This window comes from Apis laboriosa, unplaced genomic scaffold (genome assembly GCF_014066325.1).
Source record: "Apis laboriosa isolate Shangri-la unplaced genomic scaffold, ASM1406632v1 scaffold1_cov151, whole genome shotgun sequence".
Classification (NCBI taxonomy): Eukaryota; Metazoa; Arthropoda; class Insecta; order Hymenoptera; family Apidae; genus Apis; species Apis laboriosa.
In genome coordinates, this window is record NW_025222279.1 from 2984670 (window position 1) to 3010799 (window position 26130).

General features: G+C 38.0%; 1 protein-coding gene across 2 annotated transcripts in view; it reads right to left on the bottom strand.

Annotated features, from left to right (window-relative positions):
* LOC122712420 (protein Tob1-like) overlaps positions 1–26130 on the bottom strand; it is a 106354-nt gene that overhangs the window by 50947 nt on the left and 29277 nt on the right. The gene's annotated exons all lie outside the window — the stretch shown is intronic.

The window sequence follows — 26130 nt, forward strand, 5'->3', positions numbered from 1 at the left end:
GTTTTTCGTAATCTCGTTATTTATGGAACTTATTGCACGATGCAAACGAGTCTAATGCGGTAATATCACGCGCGAAATCGTATCTCGGATCTGGTTTACTTATTCTATCGTTAACGATGCACAGGATAGATTAGTAAAATTAATAATTATTAACCAATGTATTTCACATAAATTTCTAAGATGGATAACTCGATGATTTCTAAGATCCCTTTAACATAATAATGTCGGGGGTTAAATATATCGCTCGACCTGGAGAACGATAATCGTAACGCCTCGATCTTTCGGGCTGTCGTTTAATCGCATCAAGATCGGATGACCTTGATTCACTTACGCGTAAGCACGAAACGACAACAGAACGTGCAGGAAGCCCCCTATCTGAAGACAATCGCGACAAATCGCAAGATAGATTCGTATCGCGACTTCCGCGATGAGGTAAGACCGACGAGACGTAATCGTGATTATAAACTCGTGTCGGCCGTGGCTCGGGGCGGAATCCATTTTTCTCCTTCTCGTAATACACGAACGAAAGGTTTCGCCGGATGATTGCGATATCTCAGCTACCGTAAATTCGTTCGCGAGAATTAGAGAATCGTTTTTCGATTCGACACGCTTCTTTGCACGGTCACTGCAACTACGATCGAATTTTCGTTTTTTTTTTTTTTATATTTTATTACAATTATCTAATATGGAATTGTCTGTATCTTTTTATTTCTTGTGTCGATCAATCATTTCGAATCGATATTTATTTACGATTAAGCGCGTCTTTTGTGCACGGATGTGTACAATCGATCGAAATTTCAAATAGGTTTGAGACACGTGGAATTTAAAGTATCGATTTATAATACACTTTATAAGATCTATCTCGGAGACGTCGAGACGTTTTACGATATATTCGGCCAGGGAACGTTGTTCAAGATCAAAACAACATGTTACATAATGCATAAATGAAATAACGCATCGGTTAGAATTGGTTACATAAACTTGCAACAAAAATATCAAAGATTGCGTGCTTGTGAATGAAGAGAGAAAGGAAAGCGGATTTGTGAGTCAATTTTCAGAAACGGCGCTAGCATTTGGTTATTAGGAGTGGTGAAAATATCCTATTTCCTTCCGAAACGAGACACGTTAATGCAATTACCGGTTACCTAACTGCAACGAAACGAGTCAAAAGTGAGTGAGAAAAATTGCAAATTCTCTCCAAACCTCCACTCACAACTCGTTCCTCGAATTTTTCCACAATCGATACCTTATCGACATCCACGCTTAAACATATTTTTGTCCACACTCGAAATTACAATTTTCTTTTATCGACAAACGATATCCATAAAAACGGAGAAAATAAATCGGGAAAATAGATCCAACTGCCTCCAATTCCACTATAAAACATTCGATCAACGAGTGGATGTTTTCCAAGCGGCGCGTATTTATATCAAAAGCCCTGATGTGTGTCTTTTTAACATCCCCTCCGACCGTATTTGCCGGTCGTGGCGTGGATGTAAAATGTGTCACGCTTACAGAGATGGGGGGACGATAGAAAAAGCACGCACGAGCGCACAGTTCAAGGGGTGCAGGGCTCGGGCACGTGAAAAGTTCAACAGGAAGGAAACATCATGAGCGTATATATACGTACAACACATAGATGCACGCATACACACACGCATTCTTCATCTCCTCGCCTCACTCTTCCTTTCACGCGTGTGCCTTTTAAAGGTCCCATGGAAAGCAGCACGGTAAATAAAGGGCCAGGGCACCATTGCACCGTTCCTCGACTCGTTTCCGTCCAATGTTTAACGACTCGACCCGGCTATCTGTGGCGTTATCTGCGGCTTCCACCATCTTATCGCTCTTACCCTTACTTTAGAAACACTTCCTCCTCTTTCCTCCCCCATTGAATTCGGTTTAGTTTCTTCTCGCCTTCCATGGATCGATACCATCGCGTTCGTTCTCATCAATTTTGTCCCTCTTATCAATTTTTTTCTCTCTCCATACCAACCTTTCCAATCTGAGCGCGGCTCGCACAGTTCGCTGCTCCTTCCGCTGCCACCTCCCCTCCCCTCCCCACGATCCAGTTACGCCCTCGTTTGCACGTCCGCAACGCTTGGTCCCCCGGCCAACCGCCCCTGTTGACTTTCCTTTTAACCGTATTTACGGATCCCATCTCTTATTTGTTCCTCCCGCCGCTCGATATAATTTTATTTGCAATCACTCTCCCTCCCTGTTTGCATTAGCCCGTCTTGGCGCGCGGTTTCGGAATCGGTACGAATCTCTTTCTCAACTATCTCCTTCCCTCCCTGGATCCAGTTTGCTCCCCCATCCCAACCAAAAATATATTCTTCTTTCTCTTCTCTCGATTCCCCAATTTTTAACTTTTATTTGAAGAATTCTAATTCGATTTTTGATCTTTCTCGTGGACGAATACGATGTGTTTTACGGCTTCGTATTTTTAATCTTTCTCCTCCTCGAAAGCTTCCGGGTTTCAGAACTCAGCTCGCTTCTTTTTCTTCTCCCTTCTTTTCCTTCCTTCCTTTCCTTTCCTTCGTTGCATCAGTAAACAGGTTAGCCAATTTTTCTGGCGCAGGAAGCAGGAACGTGAGAGAAGCGCTGGAATAAGAATGTCTCTCCGGTCGGGGGAGGGGGAGGGAAGGATGAAGGCGAGACGCGCGTTTAAAGCGTGCAAAACCGTGTACAGCGTGAAACCGTGCGCTCGGACTACACGTACGTAACACGCACACGAGCATCACGTGTCGCGCATATTGTTCGAGGCAGGTTTTTCGACCGAGATTAAGAGCGAGCACGTAGCTCGCGACTTTGTCCGGTCTAAGTATGCCAAGGATTACCGGTACGAACTTTTACAGGCCGCGAGCGCAATAATCCGATAATATCCGAGCAGGAAACCGGGGGCCGTGTTACAGTGATACTACCGGCGACAGATTAACGAGGGGAACGGTTCGGAAACCGTTGGTATCGGGCCACTTTGGTTTCCTGTGTTAACGAAGAATCCTGCTTTCCAATCCCTCGACAACGGAGAATGAAGATGAGGTAATTTCTTTTGGGGGAGTGCAGGAGATTTTGTTCAAAGATTTTTTTTTTCGATCGACTGGTGGTTTTTTTTTCGGTTAGAATAGATAGGATATTTTGCACGACGTTGTATAGAGTCGTTTCTTTGCACGTTATCTAGAAGTTTCTGTAGAGTGTAGGTGGGATATAGGTTGAATAACAATGTTTTTAAAAATTTTAAAGTTTTCGAAAGTTGATGTATTATAATTCGATTATTCGAGGCTTATTTATTTAAATATAGATTAAGAGGTTTTGCATTTTGGATTATTAATCTCTTCATTCGTATATTCTAGTCTAGTTATTCCAAGGGATTGAAGACGATTTTTAGAACTTTTTGTGAGAGTGCGTTTAAGTATTAGGCTGATTGGTATTATTTAAAGTAAATGTAAATTTTTGAAATCGTTTAGTTTCTATAATTTTACGATAATACAATTTTAAAAACTCGGAGTGTGAATTGATAGTAAATATGCCAAGTAACGATGATTCGACTTTTGGAGATCTTCCGAGACGGAAAGATACAAAAGTTGTTAAGCTTTTTTTTTTTTTTTTCAAATAAAAGAATTTCAGAAATTATTTATATCAATAACAAGGCAACCGATAAGTAAATTTACCATAGAGTGTATAATAATTGCAGATTCATGGAAGGTTTTTCGGAAAATCTTGGAATATTTTTGTTCATTTTACGAAAGATTTAAATTATTCGCGAAGTTAAATTTATTACATTAACTGAAATGGAATATTTTTAACGGATCAAATTTTATTCGAGATGAAACGAAACTTAGAATAGATTAATTTAAGGAGTAATTCAGGTAACCGCACGTGATCGCGATTTGTAGACAAATTAATATTTCCTTCACATGTAACCGAGGGCCACCGGTTTGAGTAATATATAGCCTCGCGATACGATCTGAGCAAACATTAGCCGGTTGCGCGACGAGCAACGGAAAAGTTCGTTTCCTTGATGCAACAACGTGGCTCGTGAAAGAAACGGAAACAATTCGTTCTTCGGTTGCCACGATTAGTTTCACCTCGAACGTATCTACCAATTAATCCACAAGCTTTACATTATCGATATATTGAAAAAAAAAAAAAAGAAAATAACGAAGATTCATCATCAATTGCTAGTAAATATTTTATATTCGCCACCACGAATTTTTAATATCGTATCCTTATTCATTTTAATTCACCTCTGAATACAAAGTATTACACGAATTTCATATCTATTCATTCCCTTGTTGTACGAAATAATGATATTTGCCACATATTTTTTAACATTTTTAACATTTTCACCTTTTATCCATTTCTAAATTCAACGAAATATCATACATGCACATAATTCATAATTAATAATATCTCGCTTCTATTTTCAAAACAAAATATTGTACGCGTTTTACTAATTACCAAAAGTCATAACAACACGAGTCGTATCTATATAAGGATAAGATTGGAAAACTCTAGAAAAATGGAAAATGGAAAAAAGTGGGAAAGTTGGGGGAAAAATATAATTATAATATAAATATATACACACGCACGCACACATACACACGAAGAAAAACTACGTTTCTGCGTAGTTACGATTACGTGTACTAGGAAGTTAATCGATCGTAGTCGTGTACGTAATCGGTACGATGCGAAAATTTATGCAACCCCGGCTCGCCGATAAATCGTGGCTTGATTAATTGCCACCGATAACCAGGCCGATAATCGTGTTTGTCCTTTACCGAAGGCGCCGCTCAACCAAGTTTCTATTTTGCACAGTTCCACCTCTCTTCGTGGTCACGGCCAACAGGCTGAAAACACTTGTATTAGTATTCGCTCGCTCGCTCGCTCGCTCGCTCGTCCATCGTTATTTTGCGTAACAAGCTAACGTTCTTCCAGCACCGTTTTACGACTGACCTCGTGGCACGTGAACGAGCGGAATTCAACTACATCGAGATATTGCGATCAGCCAGTAAAAACCTCCTACTGCGCGAACCCAATTGCATTTTCCCAATCCCAATTTCCATATTTTTTGCCACGGGTCCAGATTGTTTATCCACGTATTTTTTCATTTTTTAATGGAATGTAGTTGAATATATGTGTATATATATGTGTATATATATATTTTTATAGTAATTTACATAAAATAACTTGATAATTTATTATCGATGTTGATTCGAACATACTTTTTGACGATTAATTTAAAAATGAAATGGGGACAGTTAACGGGAGATCGAGTTAGCGTGCTAATAGTCGAGATTGGCTTTGAATCTAGTTTTAATTTCGTTCTCGATTGCGAAATGTCAACCGTGGTATATCGTGATTTGAACTTTGTATTGAACTGCTTCGATATCCGTTCTATCTTTATCGTTCTCGATGAAAATGATCGCTCGTTTATCCATCGACTTTGGAAAATATAATTCGCAATAACAATTTCGATCGTTTCGATATCGTCGCGTTCCCCTCCCCCAATACGATCGAAAATACCATAGAGAAAATTTCTTTTCGTCGCGAGCAATTTCGAGGCAATTTCGTTTTCCCTTAAGTTCACGTTCGTCGCACGAGCAAATCGATGTTGTAACAACCGATATCGGGATTGTTTTCTCGCCAGGAACAAACAATTTCTCAATATCGCGCGACTCGTCGCTGGTAGACCGCGAGTCGGGGAAATATTCGCGTCTCTCCCCCCTTCTTTCCAAGAAATTCGTGGAAACGTACGTGTCCTCCTCCCGGCTCGCTCGATAAAAATATATTTGCGAAAATCCGAGGCGGGAGGAATTTTAGACGGCAGACGGTAGACGGTCGATCGAAGTCAAATATTTGCGCGAGTCGAGGCGATCGCGCGCGCGAACCTCGCATTTCCGCGTGTATGCATATTCTTTCTGCGTGTGGCATATTCGTGGCGACGATGAAGGAAACGATGATCGGCAGAGTCTCGTGACCGACCGACCGACCGATCGACCGACCGATCGCTCGATCGATCGATCGATCGAATTTTTTTCGATTTCGAGTTTTTCGAGCCGCTCTGCACTTCCTTCTTCTTCTGGAGATGAAATTACATCTGGCGCGGTCGCTAAAGTCTCCCTGGAATAATATCCACAACGCCTCTGTCTCTCTTTCATTTTCAACCATCGCACGAGCCTCGATATTGTTAGTTATCGAGTGATAAAATCGATAGCTGTTATAAAAGTAAACACACTCGCACAAGGAAATATTTCCACATGGAGTTTATGGATAAGTATATATATATATATGGAAGGGTCGTATCCAACGTCGTTGATCGATAGGCGTATCTTATCCGGGGAACTCGTTTCATTGTGTACCGGTTTGAACGATCTAATTCGATCGGTGCCTCTTCCATGGAATTGTCTATAGATTCTAGTCGAACAAAACTGTAATCGAACGCTTTATTTCCAATACTTCCGCGTGGATGGGGGATAGGTTGCGGGATTTTCTTTCACCGGACATTGGATAATTACGTTTCGCTCTCGGATAACTGTTTATTTCCGTTCTTATGAAATCGTTCCGTTTCGTTTCGTTTCGTCTCGAAAAGTATTCGATCGAACATAGGTTTTTCAACGATTGTTCGTTTCCGAAGAAATTCATCGATCGAGAAAAAAAAAAATCAAGCCTCTCTTTCTTTTCTCTCTCCTTAAAAACAAGAATCGCTTCGTCAGATTATCATACAAATGTACCGATTTTTAAATCCTTTCTAAATTAATTATTCATCGAATTACTATTTCTCTATCATCGTGCTGGAATCCATCTCCATTCCGGGTCGTCGAACAAGCCAAATATACCGATATACGTCGCGCGTTTCCATCTCACCAAAGCGAAAATTTATCGAAACTCGAGTCGAGGCGAAATAGACGACTCTAGCGAATGCAAAAAAAAAAAAAGAGAAAANAAAAGAGAGAAAAAGAAGAGGAAAGAAGAAGAAGAAGAAAGAAAGAAAGAAAAATGCAGAACAGAGTCATTCGTCAGCCTTTCAGACTATTTCGTCAAGCGAGATACGAGAACACTGGCGATAGCCAGTTAAGCTTTTATCAGCGACCCGCACACCGGTCACGACCGTGAAATTGCACGTCGTGGAATAAAGCGAGTGTACACGTGACTCGTTGTCGAAACTCGAGCCGGCCGTGCCTGATTCCCCGTGGAAAACAATTTTCGACTTTTCCTACCTACTCTCGGTTCTCGATTCGGAGAAGGGACGAGTGTGTGTGTGTGTGTGTGTGTGTGTGTGTGTGCGTGGCGAACCGTGTACGCGCGGCGTGCAGTAATAACGACTGATTACGAATTCAACGAGCGAGCGGTGATGAACGCTTGCGCGCTGCTTATTTATCGAATCGCTGTGTAATTAATTACGAGTTAAACGCGGCGTAACAAACGTATGAATTGGCCGTGGCACGGGGCATTAGGTATTAGATCGAACGTTGGTTGACAATTACGAGTGTGGTTGCGGCTCTTTAATATCGCTTTACTTCGATCTGTGTAGTGGTATCGGGCCTCGAGCTCGACACCAAGTTTTGTTCGTTCGTTCTCACCGGATCGATGCGAATTTTCGTTCGTATATGCTTCGCGTTGTATACTGCGATATCGCGGAATACATTCGCTATTATCGTTTATTTCAAACGGTTATTATTTGTAATGTAATCAGTCATGAAAAATAATCATTCCTTTAACTATGCAGTATGCAATTGGTACTTATTGCAAATCACAGTTGAAACTTTAATGTTTATGGATTAAGTATAGATATAACCGTAAAAAGTTTACGATCTTTCTTGCTATTTACGCAATCGATTTCACATATTTATTATAGCACGACGGTGGTTTCATTACGATTAATTTTATTCCCGGTTATATTTATCAGGGATAAATATAAAAATTTGGTTCACCGAGCAAATTCTTCGATCGAAATTCTTCATCCGTGCGATTCGTAGAACGAATCCATAATCCGTGATCTCATCCTTCGCGACGAGACAAAGTAATTATACCGTACTCCATTATTCAATTCGTTAGGGTTATTATTAATTCGAATTTGGGTTAATCGAAATGTTTACGCGTAATCCCCGGCGGAGTTAATAATTAAGGCAATCGTTCGAACGTGGAATCGTACCAAGTATCGCTTAATATCGAAGCCGTCGCGCAGATTGAATCGTCGACGCGATCGTGCGGAGATCGACTCTCACTCGATAAAAAATTATTCCTCGCTTCGATGCAAATAAGCGTTGAGAGAGAGAGAGAAAGATAAAAAATAATAATAATAATATAAATTATCGATATTTTCCACGTATATAGTATATAAATCATAGTTGCAATTAACTTTCAATGTTCGTTCCAAGTTTTATACAGTGTTAAAGAAAAAGAGAAATCAAAGTTCAAGCTCGTAAAAAAAAAAAAATCTTCCCATATCTGAATATAATAACGAGAGAAATTCAGAACCAATAACACGCGAGTGGAAAATCAATGCCGATAATCCAAAATCGAATTCGACTTGTAACTTCAACCATCGCGAAATCGAATTTAAAACGAAATGGAAAATTAAGAAAATTTCCTAATCAATTTTCGAACGATAATTTTTCTCGCAGCCGCAACGTTACAGCCTTGCGCTTTCGTGCGACCAACTTCTCATTCCAAAGCCGTACGCCACGCGTCGGCATCGAAACTAATAAGACTCGGACGACGCCACGTGACCAGATAGATTAATGATCGTACGACAGCCGTTTAACTCCGCCGCGTAATTCGGTGCGGAGCACGAGCCGTGCACCGCCATTCACGGAGAAGTGGTTCTGGTTTAAGGCGGATCCGCAGCGAACCGGGGCTTACGCGTACGCGAGTGAACGGGTTCACTCGATTTCATTCATTTGCCGGATAATCGCCGTGTTCCTGTTTGCGGCTCAGGGACGTGCCAACGCGCGAGTGCACCAACTCAAGGTCTCGAGTTCCGCGCTCCACAGAGGCTGTGAAGCCTCTGCGATCCTGTCTACCGTCACCGCGCCTCGATGCTCGTCTTTGCTCGTCCTTTCTCTTCTGGTTCCCTTCGTCGAAAGTGAGCTGCGCCAGAGCCATCGCGAGATCTGCGCCGATCCTTCCTTTGGATAAGGAAAGAGGAGAGAGATCCGCTTATCTTTCTTTTTTCTTCTCAAACAGGGGAAAAAATTTATCATCGAAAAAGTATCGAGCGGAAAGAAGGATTCTTTTTCTCGGATTTTATATGTTTTATCGAAAGTTGGAAAGTTTCTTTTCTCGGATTATATTTGATCGGGAAATTTTCTTATCTTTCTTCTTTCTTGTTATTATTATTATTTTTTTTTTTNTTTTTTTTTCAATATAAATCCTTTGGTTTCTTGGAAAGCGAAGTAAATTTTAAATCATCGATCATATTGACTTTTTTTTTTTTTTTTTAAGACTTGTTCGTGTATTTAGATGAATCGTTTGTTGGGAAGTTAAGAATCGATATTAATTTTCCAAGTTTTTATATAGAAGATTGATTATAAGATCAAAGATAATTTAATATACTTAGTGTGAATGTGGATATCGGAAAGAAAAATTAATCTAGCAAATTCTATGCTATAGTAAAATATATACGCACTAAGGGATTAATTTATTTATTTTAATTTCGCATTAGCTCTTCTATTAATTAATGATAATTGCTATTTGTTGTATATTACTGAGACACAACATAGGTTAAGTTGGTCAAGTTAAATTTATGTAACTTCGAAGGTCATTTCTGCGTTCGAACCACTTGCACATATTTTTAACACTTTCTCAACGATTGAATAATCTATCGTGATTCACGTGAAAAAGTTATTCACGTTATCGGATAAATCGAGCGTGAAAATTTTTCGATTTTTAGTTCTAAAAGTGTCTGATATAATAATATTTGCAGAAACAAGTATATTTAGACAAAGAAACTAATTCAACTGTTGCCGTTCGTCATAGAAGCTATTTTCCTGACTCAACCGAATCTTTCCAACTTCCTTCGTGCCAATTTTCGACCTATTTTCTAGAAATAGGTCCTCCTCTAGAACTCGTTTTTGCCATTAAAGCTATACATCATTTTTCCTCTTCCTGCTCCCTGGATGAATGACGCGATCACCACACACCTGCCCTCCACACTCGTTCACAATATTTCGAGAACGTTTCATTAAAATATCCCTGAGTTGTTGAAATATCTACTTGTTTGCAAATTAATCAGTCAGTGGATGATAGACGAGCTGGCAACTAGAAAAATCCATTTTACATTACATGAGAAGAGAATTTTCATCTTCGTTTCCGGGTCACCAACTTGCTTGTGGTAATACCAACGATCGTATCACGTGACGATAATGAAACGTCATTGAACACGTGTCGCAATATGTCGCACGTTACGCGTGGTTAAATAATAATAATCGAGAGATCATTTCCAATTGTTTCGAATCTTTACTCTTTATATTATAAATAAAAATATTCGCGAATTAAAATTCGAATATATATATATAAAACACACGATACAAACTATAGTTATGATATATAGATATTCAAAGATGGAAATAAACGTCCATTTAAACGTCCATTTGTTCGATTAAATTCGTAAAAAAAAAAAGAATAAAACTTGATTTTATAGTGGTATAAACGTTCATGGTACAACATGGTAAAACATACATACTCCTTACACGATGAAACTTGCATCAATCCGATCCTATTATCAACATCTGGCCTCTGGTCGTGTGCTTTGATTCAAGAGTATCGCTTTCATAGTGCGATCGATAAGATACATTGAAATAATAAATCGACAATAATTCTTTTCAAAACTAAAATTGTGATTCCATTCGGCAAATTCGTCGTTGCGTGAATAATCGACGATTTTACATAAAATCTTACCGTTACATAAAATGGATATAGAAGCTGCTCTCTTCGCTGTTCTCCGCCTCTTGCATAAATCTACGGAAAAATAATACACGTGCGTCGACTTCCTATTTCTTTCGCGCTTTCTAACGAATCACGATATATAAAAGAAAAAAAGAAAAAGAAAAAGAGGAACGCGCGACGTCGTAATCGCGTTGCAAAAAGAAGATGCGGAGGTGAGGAGGGCAGGAAATGGATTCCCTGGGAAGAAAGATGGAATAAAAGAGGAATACATGCATACGGAATGAAATTTAAACCGTGACAAATTTCTTGATTAGTGAAAATTGATCGGTCGTAATAGGAAAATTGTTTGAAAACGCTGTTACTTAATCTAATCAACTTGAGACTTGGAAATGATCAGACAGAAAGAATTCCCTGAATTGTCTGTTCGATTAAATTTCTTCTCATATTCTCAACGTTTAAATCTCTCATTGACGTTATTTACATTATTTTTTTCGCATTCGATCGCGACACCCTCCGCAAAACACACTTTGCTTTCTCTTCCCCTAAAAACTCGACGAATCGACGACGACTCTTGCGTACGATAAAAATTGGCAAAAAAATTCTTGGACTACATTTTTCTCGATCCGTTACGTAAAGGCGTTAGGTAAATTGTTCCAACGCGATGGAAAATTTATGCATAATCGAGCGTCGTCGAAAAGTCACGGCAACGTGCCTCCTCGGATATTCTTTTTTTCCTCGGTGAGTACGTTTCGTAACCAGCCGCGCAAGCGTGAAATGGTACATTTCGAATTGTAAATATGACGCGCGTCGGAGAAATGATTGTTATTTGCCACGGGGAAACACATTGTTGTCGCTTGAAACGATGAATAACGTTTTCTCACGCTTCGGGCCTTCCCCTTCATCTTCAACCAACCGTGGCCTCGAATCAATAAATCCGTATTTCATCGATGCAACTAAAATCACGTTACGCGAACGCGTTGAAAATTATTCGAAAAAAAAAAAAAAAAATCTGTAATTTAGATTTCCTCTATTTTGCTTCGTCACAGTCGAGAAATGTAATATATATTTGTAACATCGGTATAAAAGTGATTTCTTTCACAAGAAATTCGAATTGTTAACGCTTTAAAGTCTTGGAAAGTAATAGAATCGTTCAAGAAAGGAAATTCACGAATATTCTATTTGGATAAATATTATACCAATGTTTAATTCAACTTTGCCAGATGTTCAAAGAAAATGTGTATCTTCGAGAGAAACTCTTTGCTACTATTTTATAAAAAAGATGATAATACACTTATCATTAAGAAAAACGAGGAGATAAGAAGGAAAATGGGAGGCATTAAAGGAAGTACGATATTACGAGCGTTAGAAATAAACCAGAGTTCAACTTTGACCCATTTTTTTCCTCCTCGTGACAAAAAATAAAACCGAGTATATAGGCAAACAAAATCTCCGTATCACGGAAGAAAAGAAGCGGCCATAGATGCGCGTCGATCACGAATAATCGTTCCCAAACTCGAATAAAAAATCCATCTTCCACGCATTGTCCGTTCGTTTTTCGAACGAACGACGAAGGTTTTTCGATTTACCCGGTTCCCGTAACGCGTATCTCTCGCTATTGTGACGCAAGTCGGCCGATCATAAAATTTCCAAGCGAATCGAGTGCGTACACGCGTGAGCGGCTTGTTGGCTTGGCCACGGTCATCGCGAGACCTTCATCGCGGGACGTTCATTGTTCCTCGCCAACTGATCACCCGTTTTCTGAAAACTCTATTTCTCTTGCCAGGACTTTAAACCCGAGCTAAATCAACGATAAAATATTTAATCTCTTCGAGCGTACATTCAGTTTTTGTTTAATTTTAGAATAGTTTCGAAAGGTACAATACTCGTGCACATAGTCGTGCGTGTATACGATTATTATTTTCTTCTTTCTTGAATATATCTTTCGATTTTACATAGATTATATTATAAAGATTTTCGCGAAGAGTTCGAATATTTTTCATGTATATAGTAAATAGATAGATAAAGATTTTTTTTTTAATTAAACAATTAAACGGAATTCGCAATTAATTAATTCCCAAAAAGATCTTATCTGAATTGTCCGTTTACCAATATAATGTCTGTAATTAAATTACGCGCGGCAAATTCACTCGTATGAATTCAAATATAAATTCTCCGAAACGAAGAGGTTTACGTAGATAAAGACGAGGCTGACGAAATCCTCCCGAACGACCATAATTATGACCAATCGCTTTGACCTCTATATATTCGAATTCCGCCATGCTGCCATGTAAGAAAAAGACGGAAGGAAAGAAAAAGAAAAAGAGAAAAGAGAAGGAAAAAAGAATATCTTTGTTCGTTGCCCCGATGGAAACTTTTACGTAACGACGTTCACGTGACGTAGAAACGGTTTAAAGGAAACATTCGAACGATATTATTAATCTCCTCGAAACTCGGGAACGAAGCGATCGACCGGGGGGGTACCCCGGTTTAAATTGCAAATGGCGACTTTTCTAGAACGTGTCGCTGATAAGTTTATCGGCGATCGAATGGAAATGGAAGTCGGCCGCCTCTATTTCTTCCTCTCCTTCCATTTTTTTTCTCCTTCTATCGCCTTTTATATTGCTAATTACGCCACGCTATTTCTTTCTCATTAATATTTCTTCCGGCTTCCTCCGGCTTTTCAACGAGCGCAAACGATCGAACGTCCCTATTCCTCCACCCCTTCTCGCTTCATTTCCGTGTTCGCCTCGTGTTCCACGATTCTCGATTCATCCCACGTGAAATGTGCTCTTCTTCTAATTGAGTATCTATGGAGGGAAAGGTCGATGTCAAGCTGTTTTTCTAATAGAAGCTTCTTTCCGCGTTGATCGTTCGTTTCGCGTTGTTCGATATCTTTTTGGTCTGTGGATCAAGCGATCGTTTTAATTAAGATACTAAACTTTCAATTTTTTTTTTTTTATATTAATATATTATATTAAACTTGGAGAGATATTTGAAAGTGTTTTTCTAAGCTTCGATTTCGATTGTGTCAGAAAAAAGTTTTATATTCGTATTATATTTGTGAATTCTTTTTTGGTGTGTTGTGATGAATGCAGTATTCGAGTTCGGTCGAAAGTAAAAAGATATGAAGATTCCTATGATATGTGAATCAAAATTAGAAAAATTTAGAAAATTTTAGAAAATTAATATATATATATTAGAATAGAAATTTTAGAATTTAGAAAATTTTGAAATTTAGAAAAATTTTTCTTATCGATCAAGAAGTATTATTTAATGTCAAATTTTCTTTTTCTAATCTAATTTAGTAATTGTCCATGCATTCATCAATTTGGAATTTTATTAAAAACTACGAGACTTTGAAATTTAATGAAATTCAAAGATATTTAACTGACTGACTTTCGATTAGAATTCATTTTGGAAATATTCCAAGACGAAATCTCAAGATTTTTAACAATTTGAAAAATCTGTTTAATGTATCAATATATTTCAAATCAATCTATATTTCTTCACGAGAAATTATGAAAAGTATCGAATGGCATTGGACAAGAAGCACAGCGGATATTTCTACAAGTCTTGTTGCAAAATCTGAATTCTTCCATCATCCTAGAATATCTCGATTAGCATAACAGAAACATATCGAACGGCATTTGATACCTTTGTTCGTAGCAACATCTAGGTTAAAGAATTATTTTTTCGCTTCCCGGTCTTGAACTTCTCGAAATGTCACCGACGTGCGCACGAAACACTCGATACCCAAGGCTTTCGTAACCAGCTTGCTCGCAATTATCGCGGAAAATGCGCATATCGTTTATAGCTCCTCGACTATTTTCACGGCCGTGTGTACGTATATCACCATTGATCGATGATAATTACCTAATAGGTACTATTATTAATCCGAGTCGCTTTGGAAAATATTAGAAAATATCGTATGGGATCGGTATCGTAGGAAATTTACACGCGACAGAATTGATATTGATTCGTTATTTTTGGAACGCGATTGAAAATAAGATATAATTGAATAAAGGATTAAATTAAACTGAGAGGAAGAGACTAATTTTTCGTGACTAATCGATTATAATTGCGATGACAATGAATCTTTGAACTGAGAAAGAATAATATTTTGAACAGAATATTTGAGATCGTAGTGTGAAAATAGATATGTAACATAAATGTTTCCATGTGTTTGTGTGTGCATCGCTTTTTAACAAAATTATGATAAAGTTTTTTTTTTTCCATTATTTCAATATTTTCCAAGCAAATATATAATATTTCCAATATTATATATATATATAATCATTCGAGTTGTATAAAAATAATAATGAAAACGAGATTACTGTGATATAACCTTTACGTTATAACCTTTAACTCTACCGGTGGTACAGCGAAGTACAACGTGAAAGCAAAGTTGAATATATCTAGAATGCAACGCGGCTTTTCGTATAATAAATCAAATCTAACAATTGCAACGTGTGCATTTGTACGAGTAAACATAAAAGAATCAGATTGTTTCGGTTAATTCCTGCCTGTCACACTTCGAGACAACCTCGACTTTGCACGAGCCAAATTCCACGAATCCTCGGTCACCAGACTCATCTCTCGTGGAAGTACAACTGCACCAATAAGAATCTAAAGTCACTCTGCGATCGTAAATTAATTTTCATTTACATTTCTAATCACACTGAACCCGAAGAAAAATATTTCGAACGAATATCTTCCAGATTTACATTCATGTTAAAAATTCATTGTACTTTTTACATAATCCAAGTTAATTAAATCATGTGATTTTGAAATTTTGAAACTCAAGACACACAAGACGTCGCATTTGAAAGTTGCGATAAAACATGCTTATTAGAAGATTGACCAAAAAACACTTCTCAAAACTCTTCAAAAAATTCTTTCAAAATCTTTTAAGGAAAAACCCACCATAATTTTGACAAATTTTTCTCTATCTACTATCCCCCTCTAATTTCCACTTGCACGTGGAAACACGCATGTGGATCCTCGTGGAAAATTCAGCCGTATCGATCGCACGAGCCGCGATATTGTTGACTCCATCCGTGCCAATTACGTAACAGCGCGATTGCGTGGCCAGGCCAAGTACAGCGCAATGCCACCACGTTAAATGCAATGCCGCACGCCACTTCGGCGTGTACACAACCACGCACGTGCGTGTCGGTTGTACGCACTGGCACTGGTTCGTGTGCCTCGAGCGAGACTCAGCCTTGCCATTCATTCAACCGTCTCATGGGCCCGTCTTCCGTATCAAAATGTTTTCAATCTCTCTCTCTCTTTTCTTGTTACATCGGTATTTCGAACTCGATAAACCTTGCCAATTTGTCGTGGAAAGATCTATTATGACCTATTATTATCGGTTGGACGAGGGAAGGCCGATAAGTTGAAAGAAAGCTGCTCTTATCGCGATTAGTCAGCGATGGAAATTTGCTTGTGTTGAATATATTTTCTATTTACGAGCTTCCATTTATGATCTCTCTGATCTCTTTTTCTTTTCTTTCTTTTTTTTTTTTTTTTTTTTTCTTTCTGTGATCTCATTTTGTTATTGAATCGAGGCGAGCGATTAAATTATTTGATCTTTGCGCGGAATCGTCGTTTATTTTGTAGGAATAGATTCGAAATTAAAAATAGATTTATGATTTTGATTCGATTTCTCTCTCTTTCTATCTCTTTTTTTTTTTGCAGTTTTTTTTTTTTAGCCACGCTTCTAAATCTGAAAAGACAGAGATAAATTATCGACAGTTATGACAATTTTTCTTTCGAATATATATCTTAAGTGTCGTTTACTTAGATAGTTGCATAATTTGCTCGTCCCAATCGGCTGATCCTGCGTTTCTGACGCAATTTCTTAATAATTACCATAAATGAAACTGGGAAAAATAACAAGTATAACTTGTACGTCGATATTAAGCTGTTGTAAATGGTAATCATCGATTTATAAAACAGTATGGCAAACAGTGTTCTTGCTATAAGATATGAAAATTACTACCATAAAATTATCAATATATGTAATAATAACAAAATATCAAGTATCGTTCAGAAATTGAAAATTCGCAAGAATAAATGTCAGGAAAGAAAGAAAGAAAGAATTAAGTTTCGCTCGAATTCGTTTGTATCACGAAATCGATTATTCTTACTCTTCGTTTACATTATTTCGATTAACATTTTTGCTGATACGAAACTGACATTTTTTTTTTCCCAACGCGTTATCCAACCACTTGGAGCACGCGTTTTGCAATTATTTATAAAGCAATACACACGAGCGGATGTTTATACGTTAAGTCACGATTCCGCTTCCCTTTCTTTAATTACCTTACATAATTTTATTCTTCGTTTTCCGGTTGCGTGACGGTTGCACAACGAAACGGATAATAATTCGAAAACGATGCGAACAACGTTCGACAGAGGTTCGAATACGATAATTAATTGCGTCTTCTTCTTCGTGTCATACGTAAATTGCAACGTTCGCTTCGAATCCGCTCGTTAAATCCTGGCAAACTTATGTTATGCACACGTAACGGAATAATACAATTGTATTGAAAAATGGATATAGGAATATTTCGAGCGTATCTTATTTTATCTCGTTCGAATTGTGGTATTATCTCAAGGTATCGATATCATGAAAATATTGAAGCGTTTGAAACACGAGCGTTTCTGAATTCCGAAAATTCGATATCGAATAATCGAGTAATATTGATTCAATATCCGCAAGAGAAGTTTAATGTTTTCGAAATTTTGCAGAGATTTTAGAGTTCAAGTGACAATAATAGCGAAGAATTGATTTGTAAGGAACATTCTTGAAAGAAATCGTGAATTTTATAAAAGTGTATTCTTTTTAATAATTTCTTTTCATTAGTTTTAATTCTATCTCTAATTCTGTTTTTAGTTATTTTATCTAAAAAAAATTAATTAGATATGGACGTAATTTTTTGTCTTGTTAATTCTTTCGTTTCAACGAAAAATACAAAGTTGAATTCTCATTAATTCGGCACCGATCAATCTATCAATCGGTTGATATAAAATCTTTCTTCTAAAAATACATTAACCCATTTTCATCGAAGATCAGATAAAGAAAATTCTCATAATCGGAAAATAAATCGCTTCTTGTTTCTAAGGAATATTTCTTCTGTTTCTCTCGTAACAAGAATATCGTTACGCAAAATTGTAACAATGAAACGTCCGATTTATTTACAAACAGTCAAAATTTCGAAACGAATTTTTATTTTATTTACGCAACACGGAAGATAAAGAAAAGTTCTCAAAATCACGTTAAACACGATATGATATTAAACAAAAGTAACCATTATATTTCTCCAAATTATCTCCAACGAAGAATCTTAAAATAAACCTTGTCAACGAACGAGCGAACTTCATTTCGTTATCAGAAACTTACAAGATTCTACAATATTTTGAAATTAGCCTGAATCATATCGGGACTTAAATATGAGATTAATCATCCACGAGAATTCATGAAAAATTTGTAACAAGTTCATTGAACAAATTATTAACGTAACAACAATTCTCGTCTCACGACAAAACTGAAAAAAAAATAATAATTTTCTACCTTCACGCCATAGCACTGTAAATTTACCTTTTTTCCCGCCTATGTACTTACCTCGTAAATATCGACGATAATACGAAAATTCAGAACTTCCTCCTAAGAAGAAAATTAACAAATTGTGAAAACAATCGAACGCTTTGCGTATTTCAAAATTCCGCAAATTTATTTTTCCAATAACGAGTGAATTCTTTCCTTTCTTTTTTCTTTTTTTTTTCAAATAAGAGATAACTTTCACTCAACGCCTCCTCTCTCGCGAATAAATTAAACGAAGTTGGGTCGATCTCCAGGACCATAAACCACGACCATAAATTACAAAAGATTTCGTTAATCACGGCCGGTCGTGTGATTCAGTCGACGAGATTGCTCGACTGATCGTGGGCCAAACAGTAAAGAGAGACGCCCCCTCCCCGATTGAACCATCGAGGAATGGGACACGCGAGCGCGTGGCGCGATGAAAAATTTCCGTCGGTTGACGGGAAAAGAGAGAGAGAGAGAGAGAGAGAGAGAGAGAGGAAGGGAAGGAGAAAGAGAGAGAAAAAGACGAGGATTCTAATTGAATTTGTAATCGCCACGGGCGATTTGCGTCAGTTCCGTTGACGTGACCGTGGAATGCCGCGTTTGTCGCCTGTTTTCACATGATTCCTTCGATCACCTGTTCACACGTGATCTCCGTCGTAATGTATCGTAAATTAAGTTCTGTCGCTTGGTGTTTTCGGTCGGTGAAAATGAAATATTATTTTCTTTATCCTCGATGAAAATGCTAAACGTTCAAGCTTATGTATTTGATATGTTAATTAATTTTATTAGAAAAATACTTTCTGTATATATATTAATAGACGAATTATCAGTCGTTTGATTATTGTAAAACACATTTTTACAATTTTCTTCTCGATTGATGGAAATTATGACACGTGCATCTATCTATTAAAAAATAAGATTTGGATAGATTTGGGTAACAATTTACCTAAAAAAATTTTAAGATCCCTGCGTCTCTTGAACTTGAACTTAAATATTATTGCCTCTTGAATACGTCTCGTTTTGTTTGCTCATTAAATAAAATTGCTAATCTCTCCTTAATTGGTTCGTATCAACGGAGGCTCGACCGTATCGAAACATTTAAGAAGTATTTATTATCCTTTCCAATAAGATCTTAAAAATTAATCAATAATTTCAAATAACAAGATTCGCAATTACTCGAGATAAATTAGATACGACAATGTTTTTCTTTTCTTTTTTTTTTTTTTCTGTCACATCATTTAGATAATGTCGATCAATTATTCCGCTCTCGATATTTCTAAAATCTTTACCCAAAATAACTAAGATTAAATTTCTCTTCAAACATTTTGTTTCACAAAAGGCTTAGTTAAATGTGTTTGGCTCGAGGTATAACGATTACACGGCCGACCGAGTGGCGATGCTACAGGAATTCTATCGATTCGCGCACGTACTTATCAGAAAGCAACCCACGCTCCATCCACGATCGCTGCGAAACCTATTACAACGATTCTTACGTAAGTATCGGTCGTGATTTTGAATAATTCACCCGTTGCACTCGTTCCACCTTCGTTTTTTTGAATCTGGCCAAGCTTCCATAATTCATCCCGCCAACTAGTCGTAATAAATAGTGGATGTTGCGTTGCGTAACATATTCTCTCTCTGATTCTTCAAATAAATTCGTCGTTGCAGTCGAAATAAATATTCAAAGAATATCCGATCCGTTCGATCAATGTTACGAATAATCTCGCGGCACGATTATTAAAAACTTTCATCTTCGATCGTAAATATTCGAAAGTGGATTCGAGGTCAACAACTCTTTGGATTCAACAATTTTTCAACGCGAAAATTATATAGCCGAATGAAAATGAAATTTGATTACAAATTATCGTAAATTATGTCCAGCCAGTCGATTTTTTTCGAATATTTTTGTACAAAAATTGTGTAGATTTTTAAAAAAAGGAGAAAAAGAAAACGGGATCATTTATTAAAAATTTAGTGGAATAATAATTAATGAAACGTTAAGTTACCAACATCGAAGATAAAATTATGCTTTTACAAAAAAGATGATCCCCTATATTATACTCATTCATCGATAAACACGAAAGAGAGAAAAGAATAAGTTAATCGAGATATCCATCACGATACTCAAATATTTCAATCCTCGATTAAAGATCGTTTAATCAAACTTAACACTTTCTCTTCGAATTTAATTCTACTCGAGTGAAAAATGGATTTTTATCTCCGTTCCAGAAGAAGATTGATTGACGACCGTGAAAAACGTTCAATCGCGATTATCTTATTCTTCAACGAATCTAAGAAACAGCGGAGGCTGTTCTTTGTTCAACGAAGGGAAACTGTAAAATTCGTGACGCGAATTCTATTGGAAACGTTCATCTGATTCCTCGACCGTTCAATCGATCCTCTGTACCTTGTTTTCCCCTTCGACGAACGCCGATTGTCGGTCTAAACCTGGCAACAATCGATCGACGATTGATCGGCCTTCGACGTACGCCCTCACCAAGATCTTGTTATTAGTGGGCCACTCGACACCCGTGAAACCGTTTTGGTTGGCCAACCACGGATAATCTCGTAAGCTTCGATTTTTCTGCAGAATCTGGTTTCCTTCGTTTGATGGAAATCTCTCTCGTTTCTCTTCGTTTCCACTCGCCGATACTTGATCAATCATATCTCGATGCGAAACGTTTAATATAATATTCTTCCCTTTCTTTTTTATCTCTACTTTAGACAGACGATCTTTAAGATCTTTAAGACGATGATTAAGATTTATGATTATTTTCTAGTACGTAGTATTATTTCTCAATATTTTTCCAAGTATTAAATTGAAACTCGTGAAAGCACGAAGAAATTTCGGATCGATTTTTGATTTTTCAATTGTTTTTCATCGTTAATTTGATAATTTTTCACAATATCGGGAATGACGAAAAAAAAAAAAAAAAGAAAACAAGCGATTGAAAGGCAGTTTGGAAAATTTAAAAAAATTTAAATTAAATTAATAAATAGAGAAGTTGTAAATTTTCCTTCGTCCGTTCGGATCGGCAGTGAAATCGAAAAAGAACGATTCAATTAATAACTCTCCAGTGGAAATTCGTTTGCGTGTCGAAAATAAACGAGAATATCGAGATATATTCCCCCGGTCAATTCCGCATTCGATGAAGGATAAAAGAAAAATAGGAAGGGGAGAGAGAGAGGGGGGGGGGGTTCGATGGCGAAAATTAACTGGATATGATTTTTCGCGCTGAACGTGAACACGGGCACACGGAATTGATTAGCGAATTCTTATTGAGAGGCAGAAATCCCGGTTATCGCGCGGATAAAACGATTCATCCCGCTCGCCGGCTAGATTAAACTTCCGTGACTTCTCGCGCCACCTGTCATTGTCACGGCCTCGAACGTTCTTCCCCGCTTTCGGATTTTCGCTCATCGAAATTCATCGCGTGATTCAAATCGAAATTATTCGAAAAATATCGGACGGGACTTAATTAATTAACGACGGGGCATCCATCTCCACCTCTCTTTTTCAATGATCTGTGAATAAAAATTCTTTTTTCATTTTTCTTAAGAAAGATAAAAAGATCCGAAGTGAAAGGTAAATAAGGGACCAATGCTCGATTCGAAGAAGAATAATCGGTTTCTAAGAAAACGAAATATTTAAATATCTTCTTTCGATGTATAGCTCACAGGACAGAGAGGTTGTCATTACGTAAAGTTATGCAATCCTATCAGATAATAGTGGAACGTAAAAAACGAGCGATAAATTAAAAAAAATAAATTTCTAAGAACGTCCTCGAAAGATTATTGAAAAATCTTCTTGCGGTTTCCTTCTGATAAATAACACAAGAATAGACAGAACTTGTTACAGAATGCTATAATAATTCTCGTGTCCAACTTTTAACCAAGTATCGAGATTTGAGAGCAAAGTGCTCTGACCCATAACGACGTAATTAGCCCGAATTATTCCAATTCTCGATTATGAAAGGGTCCAGGCATCCGTGTTTCGAGCAACCTTGTAAAGGCAATTATTTAACGCAGCGGTACAATCATCGACGACGTAACCACGCCATAATTTATCACGTTACGTTATAAATTCCTCCTCCTTTCCATCCCTTCCCTCCCTCCATCCGCGTCACCTTGAATTTCTGTTTCCAATAAATTCGACTTCCCCGACGCTTCGATGTTTCTTCTTCATTTGATCAATTTCAAAATAATCGTCCATTGTTGAAAAACGATTCCCTTTCCCTTCGACCAAGTTGTTCGCTCAAACGAACATACGAAAATACGGAGAGATGGAAAAAGTTTAAAATTCGAATCTTGAAATTTGCAAATCTTGAATCTTTCTTCTTAAAATCGGCAAACGAATACAAATTAACACCTATGGTGACCCAAGTTTACATATTTCGTTCTCGATCCGCGAAAACCAATTCGCAACAGCACTCGCATTCCTCTCTCGAAATTCGGACGAAATTCTTACGCCTCCTCCGTCCTTGGACCGTTTCGAGTACATCCGCTCTCTCACTTGAAACACGGAACACGGAGTATCGCTGCTCGCCCCAGGAAAAATCCAACCAAAAGAAAAAGAAGAAGAAAAAGAAAAGACACAACGAGAAAGTAATAGGTTCCATTTAAAAATACAAATATTTCCCTTTTGGAAAGAGAAGAGGGATAAAATTCGCGGGATCGACGAGTTGGTGGAACGATGAAGAGAAGGAAAGAAGGAGGGAAGAAAAGAAAGAAAAAGGAGGCGAGCGAGTTATACATTCGACTGCCAAAAAGTCGATGTGGCAATCGCCGCGTTCTTTCGTTCCCGCTGCCAGCTCGGCCCGCTCTGCCATCGTTTTAATTTAAGACACCCCTTCAAATGTCACGAATACACATTCCGCTCCGTGCCGTCTCGGCGTCCAACCGAAAACACCACGCGTTTTCCACGTATCCGTGGATGAAACTCGGCCGGTGAGTCACTTTTCGAAACTTTTAGAAACGAATATTATGCAAGCCTCCTCGGGGAAAGGAATATAAACGGTATATATTTTGGTAAAGTAAGAAGGAAACGCGGTGTTAAACGCGTTTATTAAAGAACGAGGATGATGGACGGATGTCGAGGATTGTTGTTCGGCAACGAATATCGAATTTCGTTATTCGTTGGGATTATTCGTTGTTATTGGTTGCGATGGAATAATAAATTTAACGATTTTTTTCCTCTCATACGTGACGTGACCGTGATTGCACTGATTCAAGAACGATCTCGATGTTTTACTGCTTTGTTATTCTCTTTCGATGTCGTATGCACGCGAACCTGCCTCCAAAAATAAGATCTATACAATGTAGGGAGCAGGATCAACGAGCTCCTCTCCATCCAGACAAAGAAGTGCTCGTAATCGTAAAGACAAAAGCTGCAGCTGAGTTTATCTCTACCCTTTTTTATTCCTTGCCAACCTCCTCTTCCTCCTGTTTCTTCGTTTTTCTTGGATAGGTTCCTCGAATACTTAATAAAAATAAAGAATATGACGCGGAATAGTGATTATTCTGAAGATTTCGAAGAATCACAATTGACAAACATCGACAACTCTGCTCATTCTCGTTCGATCAAAAAATTTCCTCTAATAACTTTTAATTCTAGTTCCAAGCGATTAAAGGGATCGAATAAAGTGTCGAAACGGATACGAAAATTGTATGGATCGCCGAGAATCCTCACCTATCCTCACCGTGGGGATAAACAGAGTATCAGTTTCTTGTTTACAAGGCGGACCAATAATTTTCTAAAAATAAGAGACCGCTCTCCACGAGCAAGGCTACGCGGATTGATATACGTTTCTCGAAGGTCTAAACAAGATTCTACGAATGCCCCTCTCTTCTTCGCATCACCATTCAAGAAATCGACCTTGCGATCCACGCGAATTCCTCGTCTACTTCAACTAGATTTACCGATCATTTCTTGTGAAATTTCGTGTCGTACGCCATCTTGTGGATCATCTTCTTTAACCCTTTACTCCAACTTATTATTACTCGTATATGTTAAAGATATGGAGAACCTGCGTTAAAACTTCGATCCTTTCGATATTTTTCTTTAAAAAAAGAAAATTTTAACCTCATTCGTTTCATTCACACGATCGAAAGTTTCTTCGAAGAAGAATTTCTCAAAAATTCATGAATTTTTGTTTAGAAAAGTATCGTAAAAGATTGTTATTACGATATACATATTTTGATGCACGAAATATACGTTCAAAGAATCACTGATCACTGAGAGATTTCGCGAAGCCGCGTCTTTATTATTCTCGTCGTTATGCGGCCAGACAGATTCGATGCCGGATTTCATAAAATTCCTATATGCTTCGTAAACATGCTTTATAGCGGCGCATGGTGCACGAATGAAGTGATATTCCTCGACGTCGAGGAGTACGATCCCGGCACGTATTCCAGGAGAGAGAGAGAGAGAGAGAGAGAGAGAGAGAGAGAGAGAAAGAAAGAGAAAAAGTGCCGATCGATCGGAGCTCGCCGATGCAAGAAGTATCTGTGCTTCGAAATAGAATTCCTGCATCTTTTTGCGCCATTCTTCAGTTGGGATATTCGATTTTTCTTTTTTATCTTCACTCCATCGAAAAGGGAATTTTCTTTCTCGTTCGTTTCGGTGTTGAATTTAATGAAAAAAACTCGAGGCCAAAATAATTTGTAATTAAAATACATCGATGTAAATACAACGTGTCGAGGAAAAGATAATCGGGTGTAATATTTAATAAAGATATATACGAGATGCACACCACTATTAATTAAAAGAATATTAAATTTTATCTTTCGTTATCGTCATTCAAAATCGTATTATTCACCGGAATTTCCATTTGCGTACTTACAATACTTAATGTTTATGCATTTATGGAAAACGTCTTCAAAACTACGTAAAAAAAAAAAAAAAAAAAAAAACACGATTTCGCAGTGGAAAATATACATTAATGGTATTTAGTATATCGGCGTAAAAAGGAATCTCTCCGTTCATTTCCATTTCTACTCATCACTTCCCGTATCCACGATTCGATTCCAACCGTTCCTTCCTTCCTCCCCCGTCGAAAGTTGGAAAAAAATATCCACGATAATAATTCGTAATAATCCCCCTCTCTAAAACTGATCCCCAACAAACAAATTACTCCACATTCGATCGGTCTATTTCGAGCATCGGTCCAATTACCGATCCACCGAGAGATCTCGATTAATCTGTCACTCTCCCTCGCATCCGACGGGGCGGAAAAAGGAGGAGGAGGAGAAGGAGGAGGAGGAGGACTCACAACGGTTTCCGCGCGGACTCGTAATAATGACGAAACGAGCCGGCCGCGCAGCCACGTCGACCCACATTTATAAATAGAGGAGGCCTCGTCTCCCCGTCGGGGTGACGGCGCGGTGTGTGTCACCCCAGGAATACCACTCTCGACCGAGTGACCGAGCGCGTCGCTGTGAATGGGCCGAGGAAGAGCGACCGGTTCCTCGCCTCGGAACCGCCTCGTAAACCGCGTATCCACTTTCGTATCGTATCGATACGGCGCACCATTTTATGATCAATTTTACGACGTGGATAACGGTTAATGGCCGCGATCAACCGCGTTGGTCGTTTGATAACAGAGGAGAGGAATAAGGTAGCGCGAATCTTCCTTTCTTTTTTTTTTTTTTTT